Here is a 26,379-nt window from a genome sequence, read left to right on the forward strand (position 1 = left end):
TCTCATGTAGATATGCACAAGGAGGTGACGAGCACCCAAAGTACTTTCACACATTAAAATCTATCTTCTGTTTTCTCTTCCTTGATTTGATTATTCATCATACAGAAGCATTCACAGTATGCTAGACATTCTCCAAACACAGAAGAAGACATGTTTGTGTTTGGGAGCAGTGGCCTCCTGAAGACCAAGAAAAGGAATGGTAATGGGATACACTATGCAAGTTTTAACCAAAATTTTAATATTGTGGTTAAGCCCTGGGCCCTAGATCTGGGTCTGCAAAGGTACATAAAATCTCAGTTTTCTTAGGTATCATTGTGATTCACCGCTGCCCCTCCCTGACTCAGGAGCCACCCAACCACATAGTAACCAAAATTCACTCAGCATTTAAACTTGTGCTGTAAATGTTCTCTGGCTGCACCTGGGCGTACAAATTGCTGCCTCACTCTGGTTAGCCGGACACCCAAATGCCACAAACCAGGAAAGTGAGATGAAGGAGCACATCTGTAAACAGGGGAATAGTCCTGCCTTTGTGGGAAACTTTCCTGGCATCTACATTACATTCTATGATTCTATCTGGACCATATGACCTATGAAGAAAGGTTGAGGGAATTGGGACTGTTTAGTCTGCAGAAGAGAAGACTGAGAGGGGACTTGATAACAGCCTTCAACTTACTGAAGAGAGGTTGGAGAGAGGCTGTTCACAGTGGTCACAGATGGCAGAACACGGAACAATGGTCTCAAGTTGTGGTTGGGAATGTCCAAGTCCAACATTAGGAAAAACGTTTTCACTAGTGTCGCGGGTAAAAAGTGAAAACCACTTAAAGGTGCCTCACCACCCGCTCTGGGCAGCTCCAGCCAGCCTCGGGTAGCCGACCAGATAACGAGGCCCCCCCGTGCTGTCCGTTTGGAACCCCGGGGGCCTACCCTCAAGAAGGGATGGTGGTGCAGACCCGCCCCGCCCCCCAGACAAGTGAGGGAACCTGGGGTAAAGCACGTGACCTTCACCTAGAACTTACTTAACCCCGCTGGTGGGCAGTGGCCGACGAGAGAGAGAGCAGAGACCGAACACCAATTAGAGGAAGCAAAAACTGGGGGATTTATTGAAGGGCACAACTTAACAACTAAAATGACTTAGCACTAACTAAATTACATTAATAGGAGCTAAACTCTAATATATTATACTATACTATACTACACTATGCAAATATACACCGATCAGGGGACATAGGAAACGGGGAATGAGTGTCCAGATTCCCAGGCTACCAGTGGGTAGGCGGGGGCACTACTCCCTGCCTCAATCCCTGGGGCCGGGTGCTAATGCAGCCCCGGCTGGTGCCCAGTAATCCATCCACACCAGCTGTGTAACCCGGGGCGCCCCTAAGCTTTCTCACCAAGTTACAGTGATAGCATGGGAATGCGGACAACAAAGCTAGGATGCGGTGATCAATAGTACTTATAATATAGTCTATTACTAATTACCTTAGGGTATGCTATCTAATTATACTAACTACTACTTTATAATACTTCCCTTAATTACACTAAAGACTACTTTGTTACATTATACTAAACATTTCTATTGTAGCGTTTAACAACTAAGTAATAATTAACACAACATATACAAGAACAAGAATGTCAATATTAAATTAGTATTAGCCTGGGGCTTATGGGCCCAGCTCTGTGAGTCGGGTCCTCGGGGGCAGCACTCGCCTTGTTAGGCCGGCACGCAACAGAGGTGCGACCCCTGCTTCCCCAATGGGGACCCCGATGTCCCAGGTGTGTGTGTCTAGTTTTATTACGTATCCTGTCTGGTAGACAAAATCAAGTGAGTTGGTCGCATCCGGTGTCAAAGCCAATGAAGAAGAGTCGTGTCCAATAGTCAAGTCCAGTACAGAAGTTGTTGAGGTAGGCGCTGATGATGTTGGTGGCGGGAACAGTGGTGATGGTGATGCGGCGTTGGCGGGCTCCCGGTTTCCCTGCTGGGTACGCAGTACCAGCGGCCAGAGCCGCGGGCCAGTTTGCCACCCGACAGGTACGCCAAAGAGCCCACTTGCTGCTCACTTGTTGCTTGTGTACGCTGGGGCTGTGATGGTGGTGACGAGCAAGCTTGCGCTTCTCAGCCTTCCAACAGTGAGACGCTGCTAGCGAGTGATGGCGGCGCCGCTGACACAGGCACCGCAGTGATGAGAGCTCCTTCGCCCAGCTGGGGTGGCCTGAGGATCCAGCAGACGCTGTTTTCCACAGCCAACGCTCTCCTCTGCAGGCTAGCAGCATTCTCAGATGTGTCACCAAGGGCCCCCGAATGAACTGGGGCTCTGGCTTTTATAGAGTTAGTTCATAAATAATTCATGATCCAATTAGCATATTTATAAGGTTCAAGATTCTACACACCTGGTTCTCAAACAGGTCCTCGGTGGCTTGGAAGGTACTAGAAAACTTTTCCCTCCAGCCAATCAGAGGTACATGATTCAAACCTATGTTCATGAATAATTCATGAGTTCAGGTTACCGGGGAAACCAACTGACTCAGAATGACCGTTGAGGGGGGCTGCTAAATGGCAGCCTATGAGACTTTAGATTTTCCATGCACCTGCATTGATTTTTACACAGCCAGAGGCTTGTTTCCCCTGACACACGGGGACGATAATGCCCTGGGGGTAAAAATCCCTGACAACTAGGAGGGTGGTGAAGCATTGGAATGGTCTACCCAGGGAAGTAGTGGAGTCTCTGCCCCTGGAGGTGTTTAAGTCTTGCCTTGACAAAGCCCTGGCTGAGCTGAGCTGATGGGTTTGGTCCTGTCTAGGGCAGGGGGCTGGACTTGATGGCTTTTTTAGGTCTCTTCCAGCTCTATTGTTCTATGACTCTACCCTGGTGAAATGGGTTTGTGAAAGGAGCTGAGGTCCTGTTCCCACTTCCTTTACTGAGAGGCCGTCCTGACCCCTGAGGGCCTGTTCACTTTCTGCCATGGCAGAGTCCTCAGACCCCCATAAGGCTGGGCCCAGGATTCCTGCAGGGGCTTGACCACCAACTTGTGGTCGCTGAGGCAAGGCCTTGGGCAGGGGTCTCAAACTCCCAGCCAATGAGCCATCCATGGCAATATTAATCATGCAATCCACACCAGGAGTACTGTGGGGGGAAGAGGCCTTTCCATTACTGTCTAAGCCTTGCCCCTTCTTGCTGACACCCCATCCTCCAGGGATGTGTCCTTTAGGAAATGGAGAGAGAGCCTAGCATGGGGTGGCAGCAGGAAGAAGCAGGGGTTGGAGGATGGTAATGGAACAGACATTGCCCTTACGGTGCTGCAGATCAGACACTTGTTCTGGTAGTGATCCCATACCTTCAGGCTCTAGATGGCAGGACACTTCTTTCCAATGTCCTCTTCCCATTTCCCTCCCTTCTTCCCACTGTCAGAGTTCTGGTTCCCCTCTAAGTCTGGCTTGTAAGGCCTTTTGGCTGGTGACATCTGCCTGGAGTCCTCCACTTCCTCTCAGGAGCTGCTCACTGTACCAAGCTTTAGCTGCACTGCTCCAAGTCCACTCTTTACCGCTCTGCCTCCAGCTCTCTGGGCTGCTTCGCTGGTCTCTGTGGCTCTTGGTTACTGCAGCTCTCCTCCCAGCACAGGAGGTGCTCTTTGGGCTGGTTCTCTCTTGCTGGCGTGGCTCTGCTGCCTAGCTCAGCTCGGACCGTCTGCTCTCTCTCTAGCATGACTCCTGTCTGCCTGACACAGGTAAATCTAACTCAGTCAGGGTGGACCATCAGCCTCCTTCTTACACCGCTGCCCTGCCAATCAGGCTGACTTGGAGCATTGGCCTCTCCCCATTGTACCAGGGGACTGTTAGTCTCAGGGTCCTGATTTCCCAATGACCCTTCCGCTTTCTTTCCATACTGGAGGATGGCCAACCAAAAAAAACCCACTGAGTTTTAGTAAGGGGCCAACAGACCCTTTACACATCTCACTCCTGGGGCCTGAGATGAAGGAGCACACATCTCACTCCCCAGGGCCTGAGCTGCTAGGCATGGTCAGAGGCTCTCGTGTTCCACTGTAGGTAGACACTTAAATTATTGAGCCAGAAAGAGATTCCCCAACCTTAAGTTTAGGGCATCTCATGGGAGGCCCTGAATCCCAGGCCCCTGCTCCAGTGACTGCTTACAGCAGCAAAGATTCCTCAGGTGAGGCTAGGGGAGCTCCATGGCAGAATATTGCCTTGATCAGTAGTTAGAGGTGAAGGTCAGGTTGTGCTCCCCAGTGTGCCACTCTGGCAAGAGCTGGCCATGGTCCACCAAGAGCCAGCAAGGGGGCTGCTTGCCATGTGCTCTCCCAGCCAGGTGCCTGCTGCTGCGGGCTGGTACTGGTGATCCAGTGTGCGGTGCCAGAAGCAATAGGCAAGTTAAAGGGGTTGGTGGGGGACATGCTGTAGGGGAGCCATATATGCTCCCATCTAGGCTACTGCTGCCTCTCTCACTGAATGCAGAACTTGTGCTGTCCCTGGGAAGAAGCCTGGCAAAGGGAGTGGCAGGTCAGAGGTCTCTAACACCACTGCCATTTTCCCTGCAGCTTTTCCCCCCACACAGCTCCCTTGTGACAATGGCAAGTAGATAACCTGGCCTCAAGGCCCACCCATGCCTCCTCATCCCCCAACATTCTGTACCACCCCTGACTGCTGTACCTCCCACACACACACACCCAGCCCCCTACCCTGACTCATGATACTCCCACAGTCTCATCTCCTTGCTCTGAATCCTGCACCCCTCACACCCTAAACCCCTGCCCTGAGTCCCTAACACACCTCAATCCTGACTTCTGCATCCCCCATCCCCAGCTCCCTGCCCTGACTCCTGTACCCCCATCCCTCTGCCCTGAGCCCCCCACTTCACCCCCACACTTAAGTTTCTTAGAGGTACTGTTCTATTGCAATTCCCTTTTGCCCCCGTCCCCCAAGACACAGTTTATGATAGGGTAGTACCTGCAATAAATTTAATTTACTTTGACCACTGATAGTTAGAGCCTCTCCAGTGAGGTGAGGGGACCCTGTTCAAATCCTTTCTTCCCTCTGATGTGAGCGAGGAGGGAACTGAACCCAGGTATCTCACATCACAGGCAATGTAACCATTGAGCTAAAAGTTAAGAAGAGTAACTCCTTAGTTGTTTTGCATGGAGAGAAGTGCCTGCCTCATTGTCGTAAAAGAAGACAGGTGTGTAAACCACCTGACTCCAAGAACGATTCCTGGTGATAACCAGCACTTGTTGCTAATCTCCAAGAGAGGAGCAGGGTTTAGAGCAAACCCCTCGGCCGTGTCTACACTAGCCCAAACCTTTGAAATGGCCATGCAAATTGTCATTTCAAAGAGTGCTAATGAGGTGCTGAAATACATATTCAGTGCCTCATTAGCATGCCGCCAGGCACGGCTCTTCGAAATTTCCACTTTTTGCTGCCGCGCAGCTCGGCCAGACAGGGCTCCTTTTCTAAAGGACCACGGGAACTTCGAAATCACCTTAATCCTATCAACAGATAGGAATGAGGGGATTTTGAAGTTGGTGGGTTCCTTTAGAAAAGGAGTCCCATTTGGACGAGCCACACAGCGGCGAGCCACAGCAATTTTGAAGTGCCGTGCAGACATAGCCCTCTTGTCAGCTTCTCCTATTGGCTAGTTTAGACAGCTCCCAATGTAGCTGCTTCCTTGTGTAATTCTCATTCAGAGGCACCTACATTTCCCCATTACTTGTCTAGGAAGCCTACACGCCTAGCTCAGGTTTGAGAAGCCCAATGTTCCTTTGATTCTCCTGGTGCCTACAAGTTAGGTGTTGTAATGCTTACATTTGTTAGTGGTCAAGGCCCTAATTCCACTTGCGGAGTTAGCAATTTGCTCTGCTTGTCAGACATGCAACTGATGAATCGGGTCTTTGCCCATGAAAGCTTATGCTCCAAAATATCTGTTAGTCTATAAGGTGCCACAGGATTTCTTGTTGTTTTTGCAGATACAGACTAATACAGCTCTGACGCAGCTCTAACCCCTCTGACGAATGGTCCCATTGGTTTCAGTGGGACTACTTGACTGACTTAGGTAGCATGTAACATGAGCACCATACACAGCAGGGAGCACAAGTGAGTATTACTTACTGTGAGCGAGCTTTGCTCAATCTAGTTCCCTAGCAGGGAATCTTTTAACACATAGCATTACCAAGTGTACAAGGCAAAAGTAACCTGCCATCTTCTGGCTTCTGAGAATCTGGTTATAAGGCAACAAACTGGAGTTAGATATGGAGAGGGCATATTGGTCCCTGGAAGGAGACCTGGACACAGCTTTTCTTATGCTCCCATTCTAACACTAATCTTAAGGATGTGTGTATCATTGCTTGTATGTACCTCCCATATATATATATACTCAAACAGTGGGGCCAAGACTGGTGACAACACAAGAAGCTTTTTGTTTTAATCGAGGAAGAAAATAAGAGTGAGACCAAAAGTCACTTTGTCAGATGGGAGAGGAATAAATAGGAGTCCCAGGATGAGGAGATGAAATGTAGTGGGACTCTCATAATAATACCCTCTAGCTGTCAGAGAGCACTTTTCATCAATCAATCTCAAAAAAGGACTTCACAAAGCTAGTCAGGATTCTCTCCATTTCACACATGAAGAAAGTGCACAGAAAGGTGAAACAACTTGCCCAAGCTCACCCAACAGCCTAGTGGTAGAGCTGGGACCAATCTTCCCCCATATTTTTTCTATTTCCTGTGCAGAATAAATTTTGTTATGTACACTCCCAGTAGAACCACATGCTGCCAGCCATGGGCACTCTGCTAATCACCCAGGTAGCATTTAAATCTCTCTTGGGTGGCCACACAGGCACTCAGTTTACAGGGAATGTTAACTGGGATTAGAAGCCAGGTCGCCAGTGTCATAATCCCACGTGTTATCCCTTGGGGGACACTCCCTACTTTGTTTTCCAGAGGGGTAATGGGGTTGAAAAAAGCTGATTCTTCTGTTGTACTGTGTAGTTCCAATTTATAGTAGTGTCAACACTCTCCATCCCTAGAATCCTTTAACTGACGATCTGGTAGTTAATTACAGCCTTGCCCTTGTGCGTAACTCCCCCTCCCCTCTTTCACTTGCACTGTGGAATTGATCTTTAGTTTCTAGGTGTTCTTTTGAAGGTAACATTTAAAAACGTGTCTGAAAGGTAAACCCATGCTGTAACGTCTGCCCTAGAGCTTTTGTTGCAGTCTGGCTGAACACTGAGAGTCAACTGAGTATTAACTCTGACAGTTAGTGAACTTAGCAGGTCACTTTGTTAGCTATTTCACTTACGATTTTAGCAAAAAGATAAGACTAATATGATGGATCTGTAATGGTATTTGCTGGAGAGGGCTACAGCCACTGGGGTGATTAAGTTGCTATCACAGCCTACGTGTCTTGGAGATACAAGAAAGGAGATACATCCACTCTTCCATACTAGTAGATTTGAAGGAGGTGGAAGAGGAAACTAACTGATAAAGGACTTTGGTTTGCAGCTGACTGAGCATGAAGAATTCCCTTCTTGCCCATCATAGGAACTCAACAAGGCAAACTGCAGGGGACCCTGTTGACAGAGCGGATTGACAGAGCAATCTGCTTTCGTGTGCGGCCACAATCTGTCCACAGAAGTTTTGTTGGAAGATATCTTCCGACAGTAACTTCTGTCAACAGATCGCTGTAGCGTAAACATAAATGCTTTCTTTATTTTCACCAACATCTGCAGTCTTTATGCACTTAAGCTATCAAAGCATGAGAGGACTGGACTAGCCTTGCATTGAAGGGAAGAAGGGCTTGCAGGGTGGGATCCCACCACATAACCACGGACTAATTGTTACATGGGGTCTCAATCATACTGAGTTTCACTATATACGCAGTGCACTCCTGACACTCTTAGAACCCTAATATATTGGATTTATAGTAAGCCAATGGATATTTCTACCTATAAGTACAATAAAAATACATTTAGATATGTTCTGATACCAGATAATCGTTTATGAGGAAAACTACACAAACAGAGCTGGACAGCATCCTCACACTTTATATATATTAAAAAAACCCACATAAGACATTTTAGAACTTGCAATAGAAGAGAAAACTTTATCCTCTTCAAATTACATATAGGACAATCCTGAACATAAATGGAAACAAAACACAACCTACTTGACAACCTCCAATGTTACCTTGTTTTATTGTTCCCAGATAGTAATTGGGGTTTTCTTACAACCTTTTTTCATATTAAAAAAGACTGTAAAACTTGAGATTGCATTTCTTCAATATCACTTGCCCAGAAACTAAGAGTCAGACAAAAATAACTTCTTTCCTCTAACAGGAAAACATACAGCAATAGAAACCATGGAGTAGGAAGCCAGCATACCTAGGAGAGTTTACAGAGCTCTGTTGGAGCTATATGCCCAAATAAACAAATGGTCATAAAATTTAGATCGCTCCTTGGATGAGACTGTGCAGCTCAGACATATACTGGAGAACACTGCTCCATGTCTTAGGAAAATAGATCCTTGAATTAATTCTGATCTAGAGTGTAACGTGTAAAGATTGCTGAAAAGTAAGTATAAATAACCTGCTACTTGAGGCTATACATTTTGAGGATGCATATTGCAGAAATGATTGCGCTGTTACTTCTAGCAGTCCAACGTGCTAAATCACAGCAGGATATACGCCACCAGCCTTTTGTTTAAGAAGAAGTGTTGTGGCTTTGAGGTCAAAGGCCAAGTTCAGGAGGTCACTGCTACAATCACCGTATGACAGATGCAGCTGAAACTCCTCATTCCCACCACCCTGAGGGGATACTGCTTGTCAATCACCTGCAGTGGGATCCACACTGACATGTTCTTTCTTTTTCAAATACAAGTTACTTATAGTAGAGTGACTGTGGTTCTTTGAGATGTTATTGTCTGCGTCCCATGACCTGCCCTATATCCCTGTTGAGTTTTGTCACTGACTTCAGTGACAAGTGAGACAAGCTGGGAATGTGATGACTACAATTTCAGTGACTATAGGATAATTTCCATATGGAGAGGAAAAGTCATCTTTTTACCTCTGATATCCAGTTAGGTCATCTTTAAGTAATTTTAAAAGTCTCTGGTTTGACAGCTCATTTGTATGGTCTTAGCTGTTCACATCAGTTAACATTTGTTATTGTACATTTCTACTTCTAGTTAATAGTTTTGCCGCTTCCATTTAAGTCTTAAGTTATTCGCTTTAAAGACTGTTGAGTCACCAAATAAAAAGAGACATTACTACTTTCATGTCTATGACCATCCTACCAAAATTAAAATAGGTCCTACAGGTTATGTATGGTGCCCACCATACTCCAACTGTCATGAAGGGAGATCTGCTCTGATTTCTGAATTCTACAAGAGTCACAATGACACTGACAATTTTGGGGACAGCTTAGAGATCTAGATTTTGTTGCTTGGTGGTTACCTTCTGAGTTCTGCTTATTACATATAGGGATCCTATCTGATTCCTGAATACGGCTATGTCTAGACTGAAGAGATCTGTTGGCAAAAGGTACGCAAGTTGCGCAACTCCTGCAAACAGTTCTGTTGGGAGAGGATTTTCCGACATTTGGCTCATCTACGTGGGGCCAAACGTTGGGAAAACCTCTTCTGCTGACACATTGTTTCTTCCTCATGGAACGAGGATGACCAGGATGTCAGCAGTAAGCTCCCGGAATGGCAGACTTCTGTTGGGAGACTCTGCTACTCCACCTTCAGCAACTTTATCATGGAGTTTTGCTTTAGAAGGATGTTGGTTTATTCATTGTTGCAGAAGTACTAGAACCTATTCTATCTGATCGCAAAAAAACCTGGCTTCTAGTCCAACTGCTTCTTGGCTTTAAGAGGTCAGACTTGGTTTTCTTAGGGAACTGTATTTCAGAAAGTATCTAAGGTAAATAACTTATTTGCCTTACCAGGACAGCATCTAGGATCGTGTCTTGAAGAACAGACTACAATTTAGCAATCCAACATTTTCAAATCCAATCCAAGAGCATCTTGCAAGCAATCTCTGTTTCATGATAGAGAAGAGCTACTATTAATTTCAGATGCTATTTGTGGACTAATTATAGTTCTGAAAATATTTACAAATCTCTTTCACAGTGCTCATTACTTTGCCACCAGAAGACTTCAGATCTCTCCTGAGCTGGCTGACTAGCTCTCAGAGACGACATGTAGACAGCTTGCTCTCTAGCATGGCATAGCATTCTTTCTCAAAAGGGGGAAGAAGGAGGAGGGAAGAGCAGAAATCAAGCAATCAATTACTTGCTTCCTTCTCACCCACCGCCGAGAGGGATGAGGTGTTTTGTTACAGCCGCACCTCATACCAGAGTCCAAACTCTTAGTTTACGTCTACATGGTGTGCTGCTGCCAGCAGGGTCATGCAAATGAAGGCACTCGGTAATGTAAATGGCTGCTCATTTGCATGGCTGTGTGCCTGATTTGCCTAGTCGTGCAAAATTACTCTCCTGGTGGAGGCTTCTGTTGTCACAAAATAAGCCATGTAGATGGGTATCTGTCAACCAACCCTGCCCCATTGACAGACCCTTATTCCTGAAAAAAATGAGAGACCATTTGCATTGTCTAGTGCCCTCATTTGCATGACCCTGCCAGCAGCGGCAGATTGTGCAGATGTAGCCTTAGGGTATAAATTCTAACACCTTGTGATAGTGTAAAAGTCTGCATTGTAGAGCCCCCTGTTAGCCAGACATGGCTTTGTAGTAAGCTGTCTCAGTGTTCTTTAAGTCAATTGCCTAGGCCAGGTTAGTTCAAACATACAGCCCTTTTGTGGGTCTGGTTTCTGAATATCTTCTACAGAGTGTAACTCACTTTTTTAGTCATTCAAGCTCACATCCCTTCTGCATCCATGTATGCAAAAACTTTCCTATCCGATATTCTATGAGGACAATGTGGTGTTAAGACCTCTCAACATTAAGTTTAAGGTGGTCTTAGAATTATGTCTAAATCAATCCATCTGCCTGCCTGCCATCTTTCTAAAGTCATATTTGGCATTTTCCACTCCACTCTGTGCTGATTAAGCCTGAATTAATTATGCCAGTTTTTAGCACCGTATTTCAAGAAAGATGTGGAGAAACTGGAGAAGCACCAGACAGACAAGAGCAACAAGAGTGGCGAAAGGTCTAGAGAACATGAACTATGAGGGAAGACTAAAAGAACTTGGCTTGTTTAGTTTAGAAGAGCGAAGACTGAGAGGGGACATGATAGCAGTTTGCAAGTACCTAAAAGAGTGTTACAGTGGGGAGGGAGAAAAACTGTTCTCCTGGCCTCTGAGGACAGGACACGAAGCAATGGGATGAAATTGCAGCAAGGGAGGTTTAGGTTGGACATTAGGAAAAACTTCCTAGCTGTCATGGTGGTTAAACATTGGAATAAATTGCCTAGGGAGGTTGTGGAATCTCTGTCCCTGGAGATATTTAAGAGCAGGTTAGATAGACATCTACCAGGGACGGTCTAGACAGTGCTGGGTCCTGCTGTGAGGGCAGGGGTCTGGACTCAATGACTTCTCGAGGCATATCAGAAGGTGAAAGAACCCAACAGACAATCTGAGACATCTCCCAAAACATGCCGCTTTTATGAGCAGCTCAAAGTGATTCTTGGGAAAGACCCATCCATGGTTGCCAAGAATTGCATGGCCTCCTCAGGAGACCATGTTCAGCTCTCTGGTGAGAACCAAGGAATGAGGAGGGGGGTGGAGGCCGATGAAGAGGTGGATGCCACCAGTCTGCAAGCATCCAAGGAGGCTGATTCTGCCAGCCAGGAGCTCTTCCTCATCCTGGAGCCAGTCCCTTCATCGACAACTGATTCTCTGGAATCCAGGAAGGCTGGAGAGGGCTCTTCTGATGAGTGTGTGTTTTAAACTGCTATAAGTGGGTTGTGGCTGGGTTGGGGTGTAAGTTTACTTCTGCTGAACACATTTTTTTTAAACTACTACAAGCAGGTTGTAGGTTATGTGTGGTGGATTTATGCTCCTTAGAACAGCTTGTTAACATTTCTGGGGATGGAACGCTTATCTTTTTTTTTTTTTTGAGATCTCCATAAAGGTCTCAGGCAGGTGCCCTTTTATTTTTTGCATAAGGTTTTTGGGGAGGCCTGACTTATTGCTGCTTGCACAATAGCACACCTTGCCACACCAGGCAACCAATAAGTGATCTAGAATCATGGCATCACACAGCATTCTGTACTCGTACAGTATGAACATATTTTTTTTTCACTCTCTGTTATTCTTTGGAGGCTGATGTCTCTTTTGGCAACCTAGAAGCACAGGAGGTTTCATTAGAGTTTGTCCCCATAACATTATCATATGGCTCCCTGGCCATTTAAATTTCCCAGGACTGCTCTGCTGCACCACATGGCTGGCGGGCTCTCTGTCTCACCGCTCTGCCTGGCTGGTGGGCTCTCCTGCCCTCTCCCTGCCCACCATGCTGCTGGAGGGCTCCCCAGCTCCCCCCTACAACCATGGCTGCAAAGGATTTATGAGGAGACACCGAGAAAAATTTTTCCGCACTTTACATTTTACTGTGCCGACTACCACCCCCAAGCTCAACCGCCTACTTATCCCCATGTGGCTGCTGGGCTGTGCAGACCCTGCTTCCAGAAACCAGCATGTCCAATGCAGGCTTTCCCTGCCTTACATGGCTTTTCCCCTGCACAGGATTTTGGAGGAGATGCAGGAAAACTTTTTTCTGCACTTTACATTTTACAGGACTTTGTTTCAAACCCCTTCCCCTAAGCCACTAGGATCTTACCTTGTCCACAGCGAAATAGTCTGGAGAACTAATAGCTTCACTGTCATCCTTAAGAAGGCAAAAGTGGCCTTGGAAAACAAAAGTTGCAATGATTGTCAAACAGAGACCTGTTTATTGTGTGGGTTAGTGTGTTGTGTCACATTTAAAAAATTGTATCTAAATTTTGACCTTGACTGTCTTCAGGAGGCAGCATGAGTTGGGGAGAGGGGGTCACTGTGATCCGCTACAGGAAAAGATCAAAACAGGACCTCATGCTGCAGCAGCTTCAAGAGGCACAAAGGGAGTGAGCCCAAGCCACTACTGACAGAAAGTGGACCCAGCAACAGCAACAAAGCATGATTCAGTGTAGGAACAAGAACTTGTCCATCAAGGAGCAAACCGACATCCTGTGGTCCATGCTGGAACTGCAGAGGGCCACCCACCACAGAACTCACAATTATGTGGCCTCCTCACCCTGTTGCCAGACCACTCCTTGGACCTACACTCATTGGGGGCCCCAAACATGGGAGGAGAGGGGTGAGGGCAAGTACAGTCTCATGGTGCATCCCCAGGACCTCTGCACACTGCAAAAGGCTCACAACTCCCCTACACATGATGCCAGGATTCCCTTCTTTTTCCTACCCTTTAACCCCCACACCCTAACTAAAAAGAATGTTGTGAAAACCAGTGTCATTTATTGGTTCACATGGGGTGGGGTGCAGTTGGAGGTGCTTTCATAAAGGTCAAGCACACATCATTGTGTGGGGTGGAGGTGTTATCACAATAGTTACGTGCAGCAAATTCTTGCGGCTGTCTGCTTATTCAGACAGCTATTTTTCAAGGCCTCCCTGATTTTCATTGCTTCTGTCTGTGGATTGCTGATTGCCCTTGTGTCCAGCTGTTCATAAACACTGCCCAGGCCTCAGCCACCCAGGCGGGCATGACATTTTCCTCCTTTGGCTCACATATGTTATGGAGAATATAGCACACTGAAACCATGGCAGGGATGTTGGCTTTGCAAACATCCAAAGGGTCAAAAGGCATCTGAATCTGGCTTTTAAATGGTCAAAGGCACATTCTACTGCCATTCTGCACTTGTTTAGCCTGTAGTTGGAGTGCTCCTTGCTGTGGTCCAGGGTGTCTGTGTATGGTTTCATAAGCCAAGGAAGCAGAGGCTAAGCACGGTCACCCAGTATCACTACGGGCATCTCCATGTCACCAGTCTTGGTTGCCTCATCTAGGAAGAAAGTCCCATCCAAGAGCTTTCTGTTCAGACCTCAATTTCTAAAGATGCATACACCGTACACCTTTCCTGACCACCCCATGTAGATGTCAGTGAAATGACCTTTGTGATTCATCAATGCCTGCAACACCATAGAGAAGTAGTCCTTGTGACTTATGTAATCTAAGACCAGGTGATCCAGAGCCAGGATGGGGTAGTGTGTTCAGGCTATCACCCTACCGCAGTTAGGAAACCCAGTGGCAGCAAAGCCATCCACTATGTTCTGCACATTTCCCAGAGTCATGGTCTTCTGCAGCAGATGGGCATTGATTGCATTTGCTTCCTGGATCACCATGACCTCCAGTGTAGATCTGCCCACCACAAATTGATTTCCCACTGACCAATAGCTGTCAGGCATTGCAAAGTTGCACAGAGCAATTGCCACTCCTGTGAACGGTCCAGGCAGGTCTAATTTTGGTATCACAGTGCTTCAGGGCGGGGAACAGCAAATCACAAAGTTCCATGCACATGTAAAAGTTCTGCAGCCACTGCTGGTCGTCTGAGACCTCCAGAATGATGCGATCTCACCAGTGTGTGCTAGTTTCACATCTCCAAAATGGGTGCAATGCATCCAGGGCAGCCAGCAGTCCTGGTCTCCAGCCCTTCAATGTCATCTGAATCATCTGCATCCACCTCATCTTCCCACTGGCTTAGTCTAATAAAATACCCCACAACACTTCAGGAAGTGGCCATAATACTGTGCAATGATTTTAAGCTGTTCAGTATCCATGCTAGCGCTATGTGACAGCATGAGCCAATGGCAGGCTTTGGGCACATGGCCCCCCAAAAAGGGGTGAAATTCCTTGGGCTGTTTGTTTTCCAATGGTTTGTGTGGAGGGGGTGGCATTGCACTGTGGGATGATGACCTCAGATACCTGTAAGCACTTGTGGCGCATTTTTTCCCATAACTCACTGGGGGAAAAAAAAAGAATGCAAAGGGTCTGCTGGCAGTGTGAGATAGATACCCACAATGCATTGCTGACACAGTTAAACCTAGCTAAGGCGATGGAGACATGCTATGTTGACTTTCTAGACATTTGTGGACACTCATCTTTGACTTTATAAAATCTAGTGGTAAAAAGTCAACTTCTATAAATTCGACTTTATTTCATAGCATAGATGTAGTCTCAGTGTCTGGCTAGGTTAGAACAAACTCTTTCTCTTGTGGTAATTAGGGAAAATGGGTCCTGGAAACTTTAAAAAAAGTACATAAAACATTAATGGATTTATGACATATGTTACAATTATTGCTAGAAATGAAAATAATTCTATGTATATTAAAATGTTGAATCCTGACATGCAAATTCTTGTTTTTAATTACACACTTTTAACTTTGTACATATGTGGAACTGATTAATGTTTAATTAAATAATGTGCAACGGGACAGTAGCTCTACTGAACAGAGTTACACTGATTCAGATTAGCTGAAAGTATGGTCTTTTTTTTAAAAGCGTGTTACAGTTCTTTGTGGGTTGTGTGGTACTTTAAGAGCCATGTGGTTAAAGCACCTTTAAGGTCTGGAAGGCTATGAGTAGGCATTGTTCTAAGTACTTGGCAGTTGGAAGCAGTTGTGGGTGGAGTTGGGTTGAAGAATGAACCTAGGAATGACATGGGGCTGGACAAAGCTTGTGAAGAGGACCCCACTCACTGTGCTAACTTGACTTATTTTTATGTTTATTTTTCTTCTTGCTTTTGCTTTAACTCTGTTAAACTCATTGTAGATGATTTAAAAGTCATATTTGGCTTATTGGATTTTGGGACCTACCACAAGAAAATACCAGTGGATTTATTTGATGGGGTCTGATATGAAGCAGCAAAGTGAGCTGTGCAAAAGAAAGGACAGAGTTTTCTGGTCTAAATGGAAGAAAAAGAAATGTAAAAGCAGCACGTATGGAAGAATGGACAGTTTCCATTTGGGTGAAAAAGGATGAGGATTTTGAATGTGCACAAAAGCTGCAGCCTATTTTTATGCCACTTACTTTGAAAAGATACAGTTTTAATAAGGACAGATTTTCCTAAACCTAGTTGAAAACTTAAAGGAGAAATTTGCAGTCCTGAAATACTTAAGTTACTTTCAATCTTGACTTGACTGATCATATAAATGATGAGTACTTGATCTTTTGGGGGTAAATTGAGCTTTTAAAATACATTTCCTGGCTCAGAAAACTAAATTTCACTTCATACGCCAGAAAGAAAAAGAAAATATAACTGACATCCCAACTACTCTCAAAAAACTGCCAGCAATCTGTTGTGTTGTTAACACCGCAAGACTCACAAATCCAGATGTCAGCCACTGAGCATTGTTGTATTGTTACAACAGCTGGCTATCATCCATAATGGAGCACATACTACCTGGAAATTCCTGTAGAAGAGGAGCTCCTCTTTATCCCAACATGCTTCCTACTTCCCCCAAAACACACCTTGTGCCAAGACTGGAAAGGTATGTATAAGAATGGTTGTGCTCTACACAAACTGTCAGTTTCCTTCTACTGAGAGAATCTCTTGCTGGAGGACAACTGTGGCCAAATTATGTTCCCTATGCACTGTTCAAGTAGAGCAAATGGGACTGAAGTGGTGGGCTGAGAATCTGGCCAATAGCCAATAGGACTAAAAGATTTAGGGTGCCTGCAAATTAATGTGAGGTAAAACTGTTCGTTGTTAGCATCGGCTATTAGAAAAGTAAATGGTCCTTCATTTATGAAGAAAAATGGTCTTACTCCCACTTCATTCAGAAGATCAAAGCAATAGCTGTATCTAAGAAAAATTCAGTGGGTGAAGTTGTAACCTTCCTCCCCTTCTTCCTTTTCTGCATCTTGTCTGCAACATTTCCTCTTACTCCCTCCTCTGCTAATGTCCTAAGAGCAGTTTATAATTGAGAGAGGTTACTGTGACAACACTGATGTTTTGTGAGAAAATGACCTCATAACTAAATTACTTCTCCTTCCTTCCTATCCTCTACTTTTTCCCTTCCTTCTCATGCTTTTTATTTAATTTTGCTTTCTTCTCTTCTATTTTTAAGGTCAAATTAGTTTTAGGGTGGAGCAGAAGAAGGCACATAGACTTAGGCCACAATCCTGCAAAGTCTCAAGCATGCAATAAAACGCAATGGGACGACTCAAAGACCATGAAGTTAAGCACATGCTTACACCTTTACAGAATTCAAACATTAATCCTGATTCTATGGGGTGCTAAACTAAGCACTTTTTGAAAGATGGGTGCTGATGCCAACCATCTTAAATGGAGTTGAGGGTGCTCAACACTTTATGATTCCCCACAAAAAGACAAACCCACTTTAAGCATGCATCAGCTAGCTATTTTATGGATAATTTTAATCATATTCTTTGTAAATAGTCCTGTTTTTAAGTGCAATAACTTTAAGATATTGCCTGAAGGTTAGAGAAATTCAGCAAGTCAATTATAACGCTGAAAGGTGAATTTAGAAGACAACTGAGGTAAGGTCACAATTGCAGTTATTCTAACTAATTTGATCATTTAACACAATTTGAAAAACCAGGTACTATTTGTTCTTTTAAGCCTTGTTACAACAAAAATATATGAATATTAATTATGTGGGATTATAGACTATTGTCCAGGTGTCAGGAACCTTTCTGGGGCGGTATACCAAAATTTAAGCTTTTGACCTCTATGTGCAGTCTGAGTGCTGGTGAGATTTTTTAAAGTCACTAATAGTCCTACTTACAATAGCTTCATTTATAAATAAAGATGTGGAGCTTTGCTGTTTAGGTGGTGGCTGGTAGCATTGGATGGTGTTTGTTAATCCACAGGCATGTCACCTATGTTGCTGATACTGGAAATGACATCCAGAGGTTTGAAGGCAATCTCAGCATATACAAGGGTACTCTGACTACTGACTGCCAATGAAGACTAAGGGCTCATGTGCATTATCTCTTAAGTCAACGTAAATTATGTCACTCAGCATATGAAAATGTATCTTACATTGACTTACCGTGGTGTCTGTGCTGCACTATGTTGGTGGGACATGATGTCCCCTCAGACATACCTTCCACCTCTCACTGAGGTGGATTAATTACATCAACAGAAAAGTATGATTCTGTGAATGCAGTGCAGTGCATGGCTTTGAGCAAAGTCCTGGATTCATGGGGGAGGAGGATGGGCGGAGCCCTGACCTCACATGCTGATGAAAATTGGCTCATATGCCACTGTTGGCACCTATGCCAGGGGTTGCTGACCCCTGTTATAGTCAGTGATGTAGTTATAAATATATATGCCAATTATGAAAATTTGTCTTTTCTGCTATTGGCAGTAATAATACACTTTCTAATGTGGCGTAGGTATAACTTTATCAAAATATGACAGTTTTTCCTTTCATTGTTCCTTTGTCTCCTTTATATGTAAATGGTGGTCGACCTCTTCTTTTTTCATTACCGTTACTGAATGCCTGCATAGTAGATGATCACTCAAAATTGCAATGTGGTAGAAATTATTAATAAAAATATTATACCAATAAGTTTTAAAACTAATAAAGTAATAGTGTACTTACTAGAACATTGAAAATGAAAATAATAAATTTCCTTTTCATGATTTTTATAAAAGTGACTGACAAAATGGATGAATAACTGAATATTTTATTGGTATTTACTTTTTAACATGAATACATTGTCTTCTCCTTTTAGACTTTGACAACGTTGATGGGACTTGTTCAGTGGTCTAGATTTGTATATGGTCTATTTATAACTGAATAGAAGGAAAGTCCAGACTCACTGAAGTCAATGTCAGAACTCCAATTGACTTAAATGGGGCCATCATTTTACCCATGTAGGTATTTAAAAAAACACAATTATTTTAAATAATAATTCATTGGTAAAGCAGTTGAAGATGAAAGTGATACATTTCAGAAACTGAGTTCACGTGTTATTATTCCTAATGTAATATCATATTTATAGTGTCTTCGAGTGTGTCTTGCCTTTGTTTGCTAGTATCTATTTTCTCATTGTTGTCTCCCCTTGTATCAGAGCTCAGTGTCCAAGTTCCATAAAGAGAGGACATCCTCTGTATCAGGAGAGGTTAGTCATTATAAACTGCCATCCAGCTGTGGGCTGTGGACTCTTCCTCCACACAATTTATTGTTTGCAATGGTGTTCCATGTGGAGGAAGCCAAGCCAAGCCAAGCCAAGCCGAGCCGAGCCAGAGCATAGCTGCAGCAACTCTAGATGAAAGGAAGTGGCCTTCTGAGCCAGGTCCAGGCAAATGAAAAAGAAGACAGAGCAAATGATAGACTATTCAGTTTACTTAGTGTGTTATACAGTCTCTTCCACTGACGCTTCCTCTCAGCAAAGACATAGTTCTCCGGGGCTGGGAGTATGGATCACCAGTGCATGGCAATGGGCCACTAGTATTCTCATCCAAAAGGGTGTCAGGATATAAGCCTTGCTATCACATGTGGTCCATGGGAGTGGGGTTCCTCGCCCAAATACAAACAGAATTTAAAGAGTTTGTACTGTGTGTTGTTTCCTATCTCAGAATATAGCATCTATCAACTGGTGATGTGATCAGCTAGTTCCATCTGCCACAGCCCTTCAAGCAACTCGAACAATAATGTCATCTCACTGAAGGTGTGGCTGAGCTCTGTGCAGTAGCACATATGGAGTGGAGGTTAGTGTACCCTTCAGTTAGTTAGCCTCTAATAATACCAATACCTGCATTTAGCTCTCTCTGGACAAGTTGAATGTGATGGCTGCATCTCCAGCCTCAGGGCAATATTCTTTTGGTACAAATACAAGGACTAAGGTAGCTATATGAAGTAATGATGGTCTGCTCCTCAGGAGGTTCCTGATGTTTTCATATCAAAGCGGTCCAGGCAGAGATCTTTATTGTCACGTGTTTCAGGTGGGACTGGTATGTCAGGCTAGGTTGAGTTAGACTCCTGAATATGTGACAACTGGATGGACTGGCAATAGCTGACCTTGGGCATGGGTCAAATAGGTTGATTGACAAAATCATTGTTTTGATGGAAAGTTGTTGCTGTTTTCTTGATTGTATTATGATTTAGGGTTTGTCTTCACTACTGTGCTACATCAGTGGTGCTGCAATAAAGGCAGCATCAATTTAGCTCATATGGTGAAGATGCACTGCATTGACAGAATCATACTTTTCTGTTGATGTAATTAATCAGTGAGAGGTGGAAGGTATGTTTGAGGGACATCATGTCCCACCAACATATGCTGAGTGACGTAATTTACGTTGACTTAAGAGATAGTGCAGATGAGCCCTTAGTCTTCATTGGTAGTCAGTAGTCAGAGTATTTTTGTCTATGCTGAGATTGCCTTCAAACCTCTGGATGTACTTTCCAGTATCAGCAACATAGGTGACATCTGTACTGTTGATGATGTTGTAAATTCTATGTTTCAACTTTATTTAAAAAAATCTCGTCACAGCAGTAAATTATAATGTTGTTTTCATAGACCTATGCCAATATCTTATAAATAGATACTGTATATCTACCTCAAAAGAGATATATATGAAGAAGGTATGTTTTTTTTCCAGGTCATGTATTCTTTAAAAAAAAAAACAGGCTTGCTCATAGACTTGAGGGAAGACCATAGCTGATTCAAGATCATGCATAGGCATAGGCAGGGAAAATCATCGGCCTGGGTAAGATAAAGTATACAAACTATGAAAGATAGGAATGCTAAAAATCAGCTTACTGTCCTGTTGATATCCTCAATAGTAGATCCACTGGCTGTACTGCCATTTATCTCTAATCATTGTCTTATCATATAGTTTGATATCTCCATCACATTGAATTCTCCTCATATTTCTTAATGTCTCCCATTAGTTTAGAATAACCTCTTGTAAACTGTCATTTAATTTGCTGCAGAATATTTTATTGAAGTGGACTCAACCAATCAACGTTATCTATGTGTTTTTTGGGGATGGGAGATTTCTCAGTATGAAGTTCTGGCACAGTGACTAGTACTGGGGAACCACATTGTTGGGTTACCAGTTCAGGCAGAGTGCAAGCCACCTGTGGAAATATACTTTCTGCTTAAAGAGCTTGGACCATTGGTTTTCTCCTCCAATGGGAAACACTGTCACTTGACATGGCATAATCCTATTGGCTGCTGGATGTGGGTGGGCACTTCAGAATCCTGCAGATGCAAATGAGACTACACCCAACATCCCATGCAAATGAAGTCAAGGCTGCTGGGTGACCACGTGATGTTATTGATGGGAGTGAAATCAGACCCCTCCCTCTTGACGTCACAGGATCTTCTCAAAACCTGGTGCTAGGCTCTCCTTGTGCCCAATCAGAAGGACCAGAACAGGAGGGGCAGGTAAAGGGGGGTAACAGGTAAGTCAGGGGGACCCATGGGGGGTTCAAACCCCCCCACATTTTGCACCTTTAGGACCCACCCTATCCCTAGGGAGCTGATGGAGGGAGCCAATAGGAGCCTTGAACAAACCCTCTGCTTATTGGTCTGCTGCCTGGTATGCAAATGAGCAGGAGCGTCACTTCCTGGGATAAATCGAGCGCCATTTTCTCTTTCTGGGTCTGGGCTGGATGAGGAGCCAGGGGAGGCGGATGGATGGGAGCGGGGCACTGGGGGCTCCGTGCAGGGGCTGAGCCGGGCCAGGACGACGGCGATGCTGCTGCGGCTATTGCCGCCTTGTGACTGAGCGCGGGGCGCAGCGGGCGGCCCCGGAGCCGGGAGGCGGAGCCGGCGGCGTAGCGCGGCTGCGGGGCTGGCTTTGTGAGGAGCGGGAGGCGGAGGCTGCCGCGCGGAGCCACGCACCGGGGAGGCGGAGAGCTCCCCCTACAGCCCGGCCGGGTAGGTACAGGGAGCGCCCGCCCCCAGCGTGGCCAGCGCCCGCCACGGACCGCGCGGCGCAGCCACAGCATCCCAGGGCAGCCTGGGCGTGCTCTGTCCTAGGCGCCGAGCCACGGGCTGGCCATGCGCTCGCAGCTCAGAGCGGCGGTTCGGCGCAGACGGCCCGGTGTCTCGCGGTGGAGATACACGCGCCCAGCCGCGAGCATCCTGCCCCAGCGTGCGTTGTACCTGCCCCATGCATTCCTGCCCACACTCGGCATAGTGAGGCGGACCTTCCCCGCACAACCCCACCTCCCCGGGGGTATTTCCGTGCAATGGCCCCAGCTCGCGTGAAAGGTTTAAAGGACTCCTGGCTGGCAGAGTCAGATACAAGCTGCCGGTGGCTGGCACCCTCTGGGGACCCCGCATGGAGCAGAGTAGTTCCCTGGATTCTTTTATGCCTTCTTAGCCCGGCTTTGGAGCAAGCAGGCTGCGCCTCATGTTTGCAAGGTGCAGGCCACGGGGTAGTTCTTGAGGAAGGGCCGTGCAAAAGGAGGGAAAAGGTCAGCTGAGGTAAATAAGCAAAATAGGGGAAAGGTCAGTAGCTCCTCCCACCGAGGTAAATAGGGGCCGGGAGCGTGCATGGAAGGTTGCCTGCTGTTTCAGCACGTGTGGGAGGTTGGTACTGAGCATGTGTGAGCATGTGCGCTAGGTGTCTATCGGGAAAGGGCTGGAAGGGGAGGCCGAGGGCGCTTCCGAGGTTGTGGCCACGCTTGGCCAAAACTTTGAAATGCCATGCAAGTGGCTGTTTCAAAGATTACTAATGAGGTGCTGAACTGAATATTCAGTGCCCCATTAGCATTAGGATGCTTTTCGAACGTTTGTGGCTTGGTGGGTCTACCTGGAGGTCATCTTCAAAAGGACTCCACACCTTTTGAAATCCCCTTATTCCTCTCAGTTTAGGGTAATAAGGGGATTTCGAAATGTGTGGGGTCCTTTCGAAAAGGACCCCCATGTAGCCACACCTAGCCGCGAGCTTTTGAAAGCGGCGCTTTTGAAGCGCTGTGGCTGGAACCATCCTAATGATAATGAGGCATCGAATTGACTATTCAGCGCCTCATTAGTAATCTTCACAATGGCTATTTGCATGGCATTTTGAAGTTGTGGCCATAGCCCTAGAGTGACAGCAAGGGTACTGCTGGCTTTTTACTTACTGCTTCTGTACTGCCTTTTCCCCTTCCCATTCCCCTTTTCCTGCCAGGGTATGATATGGAAAAGTGCATGGGCTGTAACAACAACATAGGTGACATCTGTAGTGTTGATGATGTTGTAAATTCTATGTTTCAACTTTATTAAGGTAACTGTAATAAGTTAATAGAAGGGATATGCAGTAGTTCCAAACCCAGTACTGAAGAACACTCTTGCAGCAGGTGGCAGGATTGAGCATCAACATACGCTTCTTGCCTGATCTGTTTCTGTTTTTGTTTTTGTTTTAAACTCACATTAGTTAAAACCCCCATCATCCAGAGAAGGAAGAGAGGTTAAAGGGAAGCTGAGAGGATTGAGTTAGTTGGCTGCCTTGTTCAGCCTCTTGTGCACATTCCATAATGACTGTGAAGTCCTCTGGCCAACAGACTTCAGGTAACACGGATGGGAGGGATACCATATTCTATTCCAAAACCAAATGTCCTTTTAGACGGGAATACTGAGGGAGTAAAGGCCATGCTGATGTACTGCACCTTCCCTAACCTTTGTGTCTGGTTGCGGCATTTTTGAAATAGTTGAAGGGAGTAGCCAGGTCCCATCTGTAAACTTAATGGTTTTAAGATATATACTAATGATATGGTCCTGTAATGTGAAAATGTGTACCAGGTAATGTGTAAATAAATATTGCCATAAGGCTATCTGCATAGGAAACTGAAGGGCATGTCAGTAGTCAAATAACTTCATCTTTCTTTGGGTTTTCTCTACACAAGGACCCTGATTAGCATTATAGTGGAATCCGGCAAAAGATATTTTTGAGTAAATCCTCATATGGACACTCTGTTCTACAGTAAGGGTGATCCTTTTTGTGAAAAGGCGGGTCAATAGGGCAGATCATTGTGGAATAGTTTTAATGGAATAGTTACTCAATTATAGCAATGCTGGCCAATTTTCCTTGGGTAGAGAAGGTCTAAAAGTTTGGTTTTATTTTAAATGAAATCTACTCCTCTCTTACCTGGATTGCTGCATTTTGAGATGGGGAGACACTTCCGTGTTTAGAAATATGGCAGGAAACCAAAGTTAATGCAATGATACTTGTGTTCTTTTTAGTTTATCATACAGAGAGTAGCCCTGTGGGAATATGCACTCCAGAATAAAAAGCCTACAATTTGAAATAGCAGCAGTTATTTTACAGAAATTCTCATTTCTGAAGCATGGAAAAGATATCAAATAGAAGGAACTATTTTCAATGAATCAGTTTTTACTTTGATTTGCACTTCTATAAAACTTTTATGATTTACTGGTTGACAATGTGTGAAAACTTCTAGTTATGTCTAGTTTCCAATAAAACGGCTGTTAGTTTTGAAATTGCTAAGAAAAGGGTTTTGCTCACTTGAGGCATGCATGTGTTAGATTACACGCTAACTCATTTTAGCTCCTTTTTAAATATTTTTATGTATTGTTTAAGTACTAAATGAATGCTTAATTTTTTTCAGCTGCAAAGCATGCAGCTGGATAAACTTGAAGCTAAAATGTGAACTGAATTGTAATTTCTTTAAAAGTTCCCAGTACAGTGAAAAATATACATAAGTACATTTGCATTGTAAAGCAAGATCCTGGAAATATCTCTTTGCGTTTTTGCTGTGGTTAGTAAAAGTTCTGCATTTTCCTCGTGACATTTCATAACAAATGTGAATGTTTGAGATGGCAAAAATCTTAGATTGGAGGTCCTCTCTTGTAAAGAGAATGAGTTTTATATTTTGGTTTAGAATTCAATTCTGTGTTTAAAATCTGTAGAGCAGACATTTTTTTGGCATCTTTTAAAGAATGAATTACACCCCCCCATTTTAAATGTTTGGGGGGAAGGGCTTGGGGGCAGTACAAAATACCATTTTATTTTGTGATTGTCAGGTGTACGATAGTTGTGTTATATCTTTTTTGAGAGTCTGTATATTAGCCTGTTTAAACTGGAGTGAAACTTGCTAAATCTCTTATCTCCAACATCTCATGCACACTTTATCAAAAAAGTCATTTTGTAGATCACCTTTATAGTTATGTATAGTCCATGTATTTGCTGCTATTTTTTCTCCTCATATGTTTTTCCTTCTGATATCAGAGGGATATCAATTCTGGTCTGTCATGATCTTGGTAGACGACTTGTACGGAGTCTCAACATAAATAGTGTTGGCTCACATAATAACTGAAGAGTTGAGGGGCTGATAAAAAGCATGCCTTTTTCAATACGTTAGCCATTGAACATTTTAAATGGGTGGAGGAATCTTTGAAACATGTCCCCCTACCTTCTTTAACTATCTGACTGAAAAGTCTTTCCTTTCTTGCTTAGCCTTTGGAAAGAGAGGCTGCTGAACTCTTATATTCAAATTCTACACATTAACATGTGGTTTGAACCGGGATTCAAATTTTCTGGGACATTATAGGGGCTCTTTTACATTCTTGGCTTAATCTGATTCTTAACACCTCCCCCACTGCTGCCCCTCTACTCTCTGATTTGCTCACCTTGATAATTTTTTTTCTGATTTGTCAACCTTAAATATTGAGTCTGTTTTGGTATGGCTGTGGTCTGAAGAAGTGGGTCTGTCCCACGAAACCTCACCTAATAAATTATTTTGTTAGTCTTTAAAGTGCTAGTTTACTGCGTTTTTGTTTTGTTAGCCTTTGCAGTATACCTTCTGAGCTAGTTAACTTGAGTTTCCCATGAGAATATTAGGCCCTGGGGGGGAGAGATTCTAAAACTTTTTACCGTTTCTTTGTACGTAATAGGGAGAAAGTGTTTTTCATCCTGAGGTGATCTTTCTCTTTGAAGGGTGAAATTTGTTAATTTTTAGCTAATTTTGGATGCACACGTCAGGTGTACCAATATAATATTTAAACAGTGCTGTTTGGAACAGTGCTTCAGTATTAAATATTGTACTGCTTGGAAGAGTCTGCAGTCCTGGTGGTGTCTTGGTTGAAAAGCATATCACATTTATACAATTTAATAGGGAAAATATTACTACTCCATGTGCTGTAAAGATAGTGGAAAAATCCTATGTGCCCAGATCAATACAGTATTGCTTGGAAGTGTTACCTAGTCAAACAAATATATTAAAAACAAATGAACCAAAAAAAAAAAGCTCTACTAAGAATGAAGTGAATGGTCTAAGGACAGTTCATGTGTCAGGACTGCAGGATCAGCTGTAAAGATAGCAAGTAGTCTCCTATTAAATAAGATATTGATTTTGCACTTAAGAGCATGGTTTTGGAAACTTATGTGGATGCTGAATTTTTGGGAGGTGATAACATCCAGAAGGAATTACAATAAACTTTGCCT

The 26,379-nt window shown here is 44.3% G+C and overlaps 1 protein-coding gene across 3 annotated transcripts in view; it reads left to right on the plus strand.

The window, feature by feature from the left end:
* The first annotated feature begins 21,645 nt into the window (after positions 1–21,645).
* Positions 21,646–26,379, plus strand: part of ADNP2 (ADNP homeobox 2) — a 39,816-nt gene continuing 35,082 nt past the window's right edge. For 2 of the 3 annotated variants that reach the window (XM_074987575.1, XM_074987576.1), the window contains exon 1: positions 21,646–21,866. The gene's annotated coding sequence lies outside the window, so the exon portion shown is untranslated. Of the gene's footprint in view, positions 21,867–23,352; positions 23,487–26,379 lie in introns of all 3 variants that reach the window. The other variant, XM_074987574.1, reaches the window with a different exon arrangement.

This window comes from Carettochelys insculpta, chromosome 2, assembly GCF_033958435.1.
Source record: "Carettochelys insculpta isolate YL-2023 chromosome 2, ASM3395843v1, whole genome shotgun sequence".
Lineage (NCBI taxonomy): Eukaryota > Metazoa > Chordata > Testudines > Carettochelyidae > Carettochelys > Carettochelys insculpta.